Genomic DNA, 9,624 nt, shown 5'->3' on the forward strand with positions numbered 1-9,624 from the left:
CCACAGTAAATCCAGCCCACCTGTTATTGGCAATAATAGACTAATAATAATAGTAACTAACATCTGTGAACACTTACGCATACAGGGATAGCCCCGAGCTAAGGCTTTACCCCCAGTATCTCTCTTCTGCTCGCTCTACCGCCTTTAGCAGGCAGCTTACCTGCATAAGATATAAGGAGTCTATGGACACCCACTGACTCAGAGCGTGAGGACTCAAACCTGCCCTCAGTCCCCACTTCTTACCGTGGGAGCTCTGACCCCACCAGGCCCTCTGTTTGCAAGCCTGCCTCTCCCCTAAGATGAGAACCCCCAGAGCTGTCTTGATTATGGAAACCCTTTGCCAAGCACAAGGTATGGAAGAGGAACCCTGGGGAAGGGGTCATGCAAAAGCCTAATTCCCAGGACAGCGCCCACTTCCCAGGAGACAGGAGGAGGCTTTCTCTGTCCCAAGAACTGTGGAAAGAGGCACTATTTCCTTATAGCAGGGGAGGAGGCAGGATCCATGAGGGTTCAAGGAAAGGAAGAAACAGGTGCTGGTGACAAGAGTCCCTTCCTGACTGCCTACCAGAACTCCACGAAGTGCTTCTACGTTCTTTTCTCTCACACAGTCCTTGAAGCCCTCATGAAGATGACAATTATGGGATTCTTATTACGGAGGGGGGCGGGGGGCTGGAGAGAGATTTACCCAGAATCCCAAGGCTTTTTAAGCTTAGAGCTGTTGTTTCAACTAGACTTATACAGCTTCCTCGATTTGCAATACTTTCACACTTTGATCGCTTTCTGTGCTACATTTATGCATGCTCCCCCCTCCCCCAGGGTTGATCTCTAAGATGTGTTGAGACAAGGGCTGTCCCGGTCTGGGACAGAGGGGGGCAGTCAGTTGGGACCCACTGTCTACATTGCTACAAGCCCCCTGAAGGCTGGGAGCACAGGGTGCTAGGGTAGGAGAAGAGGCAAGGTCAACAACAGAGGTTGTCGTGAGTCCAAACCCAGCCCTTGAATCCAGGCTGCCTTTGCAATCTGCTGGCCCAAGTTCACTCAGTTGCTGTTGGTCAGAGCGAGTTCTCTGAGGCTTTAGAACTGGGTTTTCACGAGACAGGATGGGTGGTTAGCTCAAAGGAGCCCCACAGGAAACCAATTCCCTGCTTCAGCTTCTCCTCCCTGGCCCTGGTACTGGCGCTCATGAAAACACAGAATAGCAAGATTAGAATTTAACCTCCGCTCCTCTGGCTCCCTGAACACGAAGTGCAAAGTCTGTGTGGGCACCAAACACTGACCTTGCTCACCTGGTACTTCTAGAACAGGAAATATCCCATCACAAGGGGACTTCCCAGGGAGCGTCTGCCACCTGAGCCACAAATGAGGGTCAGCTAGAAATCAAGAAATCTTCCAAAAGGAAGCCATTCCAAAGGCTGAGAAGAACCGGAGTGGTCGGGGAGAGATTGTTAAGGGAGACGGTTGACAGTCTAGTTGGCATCTTGCCCACAGCATCGCAGCGACTGAGGCAGAGAAGATGAGATTTGGGTGACAGGTGGGAGAGAAGGTGGTGGGAACGTGTGTGGGAAAGGCCTTGCAAGCAGGCAGCTCGCTAGAAGGAGTCACCGGTCCCCACCGCCTCCTGCAAGCTGGTTCTTTGTGACATAACTGAGGGAGGAAAAGTGGAACCCCACCCCCACCCCAGCCCCTGCAGAACCACCCACCAGGGCTCCACTTCTGCACCTGGCTAGGGGACACGCCCCACTCAAACCCTTACTAAAGGCGTGTTTGCCTAGTAGGGTCATCCATGATGCTCCACTGCACCAAGAGCGTCAATCGAGGCCTCTCGGTTATCCTGTCGCGACCATTGGCCCCACTTCTTACAGATCGGTGCTGATGGGGAACCGAGTGCAAGGCCCGCCCGCAGGCACACAGCTAGTCTCTAGCTGAGCTGGGCTGAGCTCAGTCTGGAAGGAGAGCTCATTCCCCCACGGAGGTTGTTTCACAAGATAGGGCATGCATGGAAGTCCCCCCACAGCACCCCCGAGGGCCCGGGGCTACCGCCAGCCCCTTCCCCATAGAGCCTGGAGGGGAACGGCGCCTGGCACTGTCGGGCTCTGGGTCCTCCACAGAGGGCGATTCACAGGCCGCACCTGGTGCTCCCGACCGCCGGGGAGCTGGTGGGCGCTTCTGACAGCAAGAACAGGAGCCCTTTATGAACAGTGTAATCACATGGGCGCGCAAGCACTGGCTTTCGATTCTGGGAAGCGCTGTGTAGCTGCATCTCTGTTCCTCCGCTCTCCAGGTTCCAGGGAGCATGGGCTCCCAGGCCCGGCTCGTGGTGGCAGCGCCCCACTGGCTCACCTAGACCCGATTATCCGCCCGGGACTGGAAGCTGCATCAGCAGCATCTTCCGTAAAGCAGGAGGCTGGGCTGGGAGAGGAGCGCAGAGGAAGAGAATCCGCATCCGCCACGAAGGCGGGTAGGAGCATCTCCCGCTCCTCGTTCCCACCCGGGGCGATCTGGGCGCTCTGTGTGACCTTGTGGGAGACCCCTCAGTCGACCTCAGGTAGGGCTGCGCCGTTTCTGAGCGTCCAGAGCTCTCGGGGGCGCTGCTCCCTGGGGGAGCAGATGCGCGGGACTCGAGAGGAGTGGAGCGCTCCGGGACAGGCCTGACGCACCCCTTCTGGGAACCACCACGCCGGGGGCTGCCGAACTGACCGCCGCGCTCTAGGGATAGGGATCCCGCAATGAGTCAGTTTTGCCCGCCGGGACGCCTGCCCCCGGGACTTTTTCCACTCCCTGCGCGCTGCCGTAGCCTGCCCAGACCAAGCGCCGCCACGCGAGGGGGCGGCGCCCCCATGCCCGACTCGCAGACCGCGCGTCCCAGGAGTCTGGTATTCTACGGCTCAGGCACTCAGCCTTGTAACCCCTGGCAGACGGTAGCCCAGACAGACAACGAACCTCACTCACATCGCCCCTAAGATCCAGCCATCACAGCTCCAACCAACAACCTGCCAATGCACCCCCTACACCAGCCTCTTCATCCGAGAACGAGACATGTGAGAATGTCCCCACTGTGGCCCAACTCCCAGGCCCCGCACCCTCGGTACCCGCCTTTCCAGCACATCCCACAACCCCAATTATCTTAAGCCACCCGCCTTTGGTCAAGGCGCCCCTCTCCGCCAGCCAGAGTGGCAATGGCCGAGACCACCTGCCTGCCCGCCCCGCAGAGCGCAAAGGAACACAGTGCCTTTCTACTCACCCGCTCTCTCGAGCCCTGCCCCGGGCGGCTCCCGGCCCCGGCTGGTCTGCAGGTCCCAGAGCCGCAGCTGGTGGTGCGGCGACAGAGCCAGCTCTGCTGGGTCGCGAGCCACCGCGCCGCCTCTTGGCTCCTCCCCTAAGGCGGGGCCTAAACTCCAGGGAAAGGGTTGGGCGGGCACAGCCCCAAGGGGCTTGCTACCGCGCGCACGCGCGCGCGTGTGCGCGCCCAACCAGATCTAGATCTTAGAGCCCTCAGGATAGGGACCCCTTTTCTGAGCTACAGGAAATTGGAAGCTGCTGAGACACAGCCAGGCTTCGAAATAGTTCTCCTGGACTTTGTCCCACCCCTAACCTTCAGTACAGACAGGGAGAAGCCCGGACGGTATTTCTGTTCCCATTTGACAGCTATAGTTAGTGAGGCCCAGAGATGGGTAGTAATCTACCTAGGGTCTCACAGGATGGGGCCAGTGCCCGAACGTCAATTTCTCACCTTAAGGCCCTGGTCAGCTTGAGTCAGAAAGCTCCCCAAATACCTGGAGCCAGGCCAGGCCAAGCCTTGTCTAGGGGACAGGGCTATATGGATAGTCTTCCAGCTGAAAAAAAAAAAAAAAACAACAGGCGGTGGCCTGTGACGTGGACTCACGTTGCTTCTTCCATCTGGAAAGAGGGGAGGTGAAGCGAAGGAGGAAGGAAGTGGTCAAGCTTAGGCTAATGTCTGCCACCGGCTCAGATGCAGAGGATCTAGACCAACCGGCTTCCTTGAGGTTTCACGCTAAGAAGCCCCAAACACCCTGAGCTTCTGTCATGTAACGGAAGCGGCTTCTGGACAAAAGGCACTGTTAGTGTGTGCCTTCCCTTGAGGGCAATGGGTTTAACTGTCTTTAAGTTCATTTTCAAAATTGCTCCTTTAAATTGTTCCCCCACCCCAGGGAGAGGAGAGAAAGTCGACAAAGAGAAAAACCCCATCCCAAACATTCTCTGAAGCCCACATTCCCTGAACACAGACTTTAGAACAATGGTGTTCTCTTCTCCACAATGGGCTTTGTTTCCTGCACTTTCCCAGCCTCCAGACTAGAGCCAGAAGTACCCCAGAGCTAAGACACTGGGGAAGCAGACAAGAGTCATAGTTTAGGATCTCGGCAACCTTCAGGAAACCTGTTTGCAGCACTCGGGCTAGAAGTCAGGACCCCAGAAACATGGCCTAAGTGCGCTGATTTCCTTTTTATCTTCTTTTAAGACAGGGTCTCACTATACAGCCCTAGCTGACCTGGAGCTTGTTCATTGTGTGGACCAGGCTGGACTTCAACTCACAGAGATTCATCTGCCTCTGCCTCCTGAGTGCTGGGATTAAAAGCCACCACACCCAGCCCCTGAATTCCTATTTGCTGAACAAACTCAGTTACTTTTCTTGGAGGAGTAAACCTGTGGGTTGATTTGGGGATGTAGCTCAGCGGGTAGTGCTTGCCTAACAGGCCCCAAAACTCTAGGTTCAGCCCCCGCACCACATCTGTCCAGTGTGGTAGCAAATACATAGAATTCCAACACTCAGGGCAAAAAGTATGAATTTGAGGCCAGCCTGTGATACATGAAACCTTGTCTCAAAATCAACAACAACAAAACCAAAAAAAAAAAAAAAAAAAAAAAAAAAAAAACAAAAAAAAAAAAAAAAAACAAAAAAAAAAAACAATGAAAAACAAAAAACAGGTTGGGTTGTCCCAAGCCTTCCCAAGTCTAAAAGTCCCCTTTCATTTTGCCTGGGGCTCCCCCTTGGCTCATTAATAATCCATCTGTGAGTGATACTGTGAAGCAGGTGGGGAAGACTCAGAGCGATGTTTAAAATAACCCATGGGGGCCATTGTCTTCGGCAGGATGTTTCCATTGATCTATAATGAAGAGTTGGGGGCTGAATGGACAAGGAAACCATCTCTCTAGGCATGCATTGAACTTAGAGCCCGTGTCCCGGAGATGAAGTCTTGACCAGGGTCAGGGGGCACCAACTCTCAGTGGTGTTACGGTTCGTTCACACCTCTCACGGTGTGAGACACCAAAGGGAAAGTATACTGCCCTGGACTCTTACTTCCTCATTTCAAACTTAACAGCAAGCTGCGGCAATCAGGACAAAATGGCAAAGCTTTAAGGACAAACATACAGATGAAGGGGCAAAACTGAGAATCCAGATGTAAGTCCTTGCATCTGCAGCCAGCCCTGTTTTCAACAAGAGTGTCAAGGCAGCTTCATGAGGAAGAAACGGTCTTTAGTAAACAGTGCTGAGAAAACTGGAAAGCCACATGCCGAAGAATGAGACTGACCCCTACCTCACACCACAGGCAGAACCCGAAATGGATTAGAATCAAATGTAAAAGCTGAAACTCTAAAACTAACTTACTTGCTTCTGGAGTTTTTGCTTTGTTTTCAAGTCAGAGTTTCTCTGTGTGGCTTTAGAGCCTGTCCTGGAACTCACTCTGTAGACCAGGCTAGCCTTGAACTCAGAGATCCATCTGCCTCTGCCTCCCAAGTACTAGGATTCAAGCCATGGGCCACCACTGCCTGGCCCTGCTTCTGGAATTTTTGAGACACAGTTTTACTCTATAGCTCAGGATATCCTGACATGCTACCTGGGCAAGGCTAGTCTTGAATGCCTGATCCTCCTTCCTGATCTTCAAATGCTAGGGTACAGGCACACACTACTACTTTTGGCTTCCAACCCCACCAACTTTCATCTCAGACTGCAGCCTACAGAACCAAGAAAAATAAATCTCTGTTGTTGAAGCCACAGTCTGTGATATTTTGTTATGACGATCTATGTATGTATGTGTGTATGTATATATATATGCATGTATTCTATTTATTGTTCTCTTATACATTACATCCCAACCTCAGTTTCTCTTCCCTCCACTCTTCACAAGCTTCCTGACAACCTCTTCACACACACACACACACACACACACACACACCACGCACACATGTATACACATGTGCGCACATTCATGTGTAAAATAAATATTTTTAAAGGGAGGAGAGGTGCTAGAGCAGAGGTTCTCAATCTGTGCGTCATGACCCCTTTGGGGGTTGCATATCAGATATTTACGTTATAATTCATAGCAGAAGAAAATGACGGCTATGAGCTAACAGGAGATAATTTCATGGTTAGGAGTGACCACAGCATGAGGAACTGCATTAAAGGGTCACAGGGTCAGGAAGGTCGAGAGCCACTAGACTAGAGAGATGGCTCAGCAGTAAAGAGCACTCAACACTCTTCCAGAAGAGTTCATTTCCAACCACATACACTGAATGGCTCACGACCATCTGTACCTCCAGCTCCAGGAGATCCAGTGCCCTCTGCTGGCCTCCAGGGCACATACACACCTGTATCCCTGCACTTGAAGTATACACAAGAGGATTATGTAAATAAAAAAATGAAATGTTTTTTTCTTAAAAGGCCAGGGACTAGAGTGTTGGACATGCCACTACACAAATAAGGTTTTAAAAAATTATCTCTTGTCTTTTAATATTGTAATATAATTATATCATTTCTCCCTTCCCTCTCCTCCCTCTTAACCCTCCAGTGTACTCCTTCTTGCTCTCTCTTTCAGATTCATGGCCTCTTTTCCATTAACTGTGGTTACATGCATATATGTCTATGCATCTATTCCTACATACATACATAGTCCTAATACATATAAATACAACCTGCTGAGTCTGTATAATGTCACTTGTATGTCTGTTTTCAGGGCTGATCCTTTGGTATTGTATAACCAAATGGTGTGCTCTTCCCTGGGGAAATACTCCATCTTCCCGCATTTCTTAGTTGCCTTTAGTTCCCTGTGTGGAGCTGAGGCCTTATGGACTTTTCCCCCCCATGTTGGCATGTCTATTGTTACTGCCTTTGTTCAGCTCAAGTCTGAGCCGCCACACTGGTAAGACATAGGTGAGTTTTTGAAAGCACACTTCTACATAAAAAGAAAAGGGAAACATGCAAGGTCACGTGCCACATGATTCTGCTGAAGATGTCCAGAACAGAGAAACCTGGCTAGAGAGCTCGCTTGATAGGGCACTTGCCTGGCACACACAAGGCCCTGGGTTTGATCCCCAGCACCGCGTAAAACAGGCGTGATGCAATCCCAACATGCAGGCAGAAGGATCAGAAGTTCAAGCTCATCCTCAGCTACACAGTGAGTTCAATGCCAGCCAGGCATACATGAGACCGTGACTGAAGATACAAAAAGAAAGAAAACAACAACTCAGTGAGTCTCAGACTCGCTGAGAGAAGAAATGCACTGATGCTTGTCCAAGCTGGGGGCAGTTGGGGGCGACTGGTAAAGGGTATTTCTCTTGAGGATGATACAGTGTTCCTTAATGCCAAGCATGGAGGCGCATACCTTTAATCTCAGCCACTTGGGAGACAGAGGCAGTCAGATCTCTGAGTTCAAGGCCAGCCTGGTCTACAGAAGAGAGTTCCAGGACAGCCAGAGCTAAGCAAAGAAACCACGTCTTGAAAAAACAAACAATCAAACAAAGAGAAAGAAAGAACCAAATGTTCTTCAGCAGATCCTGTGATGGCCACACAAACGGGGATTTACTGAAAAGTCAGCCAATCACGTCCTTCAAATGGGTGAATTACATGGCAGGTGAATCAGAACTCAATAAAGCTTTTATTTTCTTCCTTAAAGCAGCTCTTGGGTGCAGAACGCTGGTGTCCTCCAAAGTGCTCTTTGTCCCTAGGCTGGAGCACTCTAGCCATTCATTCCAAGGTCTTCTGTGGACTGTTTAGAAAGCATTAGTGCTCAAGGCCAGCACACATTGTAAGAAGCTACAGAAACTGTTTGAACAACTGAAAACAAATGAATTGTCTCCCACACATAAAATCTGAAACACTGATGGCTTATAAAGACTTAAGCAGCTACGTGACGTTAGCTCCCTTGCGCAACCAGAACTGAGTCAGTTGGAGGTAGCAAAGGTATTGTATAGTCCCAACGTTATGTAAATTCCCCATTATACCTCCAGGAGTGAACAGCTTATTTCCATGTGAAGTGAGTCCTAGAGGCCACAGGATCTGCCAAAGAACTTAATTCCAGTCCCTAAAAGGATTCACGCTGCAGGTAATTTGATCGACTAGCGCTCGATGCCAGCCAGAAGGTAAGTGCTGGCCTGGCCTGTTTATTTACTCTGTCATACGCAGTCCAGTCCAGGAGGCAGCCGAAAGGGAGCCTGCCTGCCTAGGTGGCTCCTGCTTCTCATGCTGATGACACTGGCGATGATCCTGGCCCCAGGCCAGGCCCAAAAAACCACAGAAGCATAGAAAGTCCAGATGCCACGTGGTCTGAAGCAACGGAGGGGGCTGGAGAAAGGCATCCCTGTGGTGCCCCTGCTGTGCCCCTGCTTTGGCAGGAGCTGGCTGGGCAGTCCTTTCCTCTTCCCCAGGCCCATTTCCTGCTCTGTAAAACTCCAATTGTACTGTGTGTGTGTGTGTGTGTGTGTGTGTGTGTGTGTGTGTGTGTGTGTGTGTGTTTCCCACGCCCTTGTGCTTCTGAGGGAAGTGACCTTTCCTCTACCTCTTGGGCCTGCTCCCTGAAGCCATTTCCACACAGTAGGATTGTAGCTGGTGTGGACGAAACCCCAGGACACTGGTGGTAATTAGGCCACTACCTATGCTGTAAGTCAGTGGTCACTAAGGGTCAAGGTGAACCTACTATTGGTATTTTTCCCTAGGTTTGTTTGTTTTATTTTCTGGGGGAGGAAAAATAAAGTTTCTTCCAGGTGTGGTTGCACACACTTATAATCCCAGCATTAGAAGCTAAGGCAGGAGGATTACTGCAAGTTCAAGACCAGCAGGACTATAACACGGAGACACTATAAAAAATAAAAGGAGAAAGGCTCTCGTTATGTGATCCAGGTAAGCCTTGAACCTGCAATCCTCCCGCCTCAGCTTCCCCAGTGCTGGGTTACAGATGTGTCCAGATGTGTCAGCAAACTGGCAGTTTCAGGCTGCCATACTCAGGCTCTGTTGCAGACCTCCACAATTAGAATCATTGGGTGCTGAGTTTTTAAGTCCACACACCAATTTTTAAAACCTCAGATAGGCTGCAAAGGCAATGTCACTTCAGGAGCCAGGGTTCAGTATCTCTGCCTGAGTCCCTTTTCTCCCACACTTGGCTGAGCACAGAATGGTTCAGGGGAGGGCAGGCAGGCCTGGCCTTAGCAATGCTCCCTCCTTTTTTAGTCCCTACGGGAATGCATCTAATCAAGTCTAATAAACAGCATATCTTAGCTAATGCCTTTGGTGCCTTAATAGCAACACTTCAGAGCCCCCCACATTCCCTTAGGTGAAAAACCATGTGTGGTGGTTTGAATAGGTATGACCTTCTAGACGTGTGTGTGTGTGCG

The 9,624-nt window shown here is 50.9% G+C and overlaps 1 protein-coding gene across 1 annotated transcript in view; it reads right to left on the reverse strand.

Annotated features, from left to right (window-relative positions):
* Nucleotides 1-3,359, reverse strand: part of Ppp1r16b (protein phosphatase 1 regulatory subunit 16B) — an 87,508-nt gene extending 84,149 nt beyond the window's left edge. Inside the window, exon 1 of the mRNA XM_050151276.1 lies at nt 3,242-3,359. The gene's annotated coding sequence lies outside the window, so the exon portion shown is untranslated. The remainder of the gene's footprint in view (nt 1-3,241) is intronic.
* Between the last annotated feature and the right edge of the window lie 6,265 nt (nt 3,360-9,624).

This window comes from Alexandromys fortis, unplaced genomic scaffold (assembly GCF_014885135.2).
Source record: "Alexandromys fortis isolate MF-2015 unplaced genomic scaffold, M_Fortis_MF-2015_v1.1 scaffold_27, whole genome shotgun sequence".
Lineage (NCBI taxonomy): Eukaryota > Metazoa > Chordata > Mammalia > Rodentia > Cricetidae > Alexandromys > Alexandromys fortis.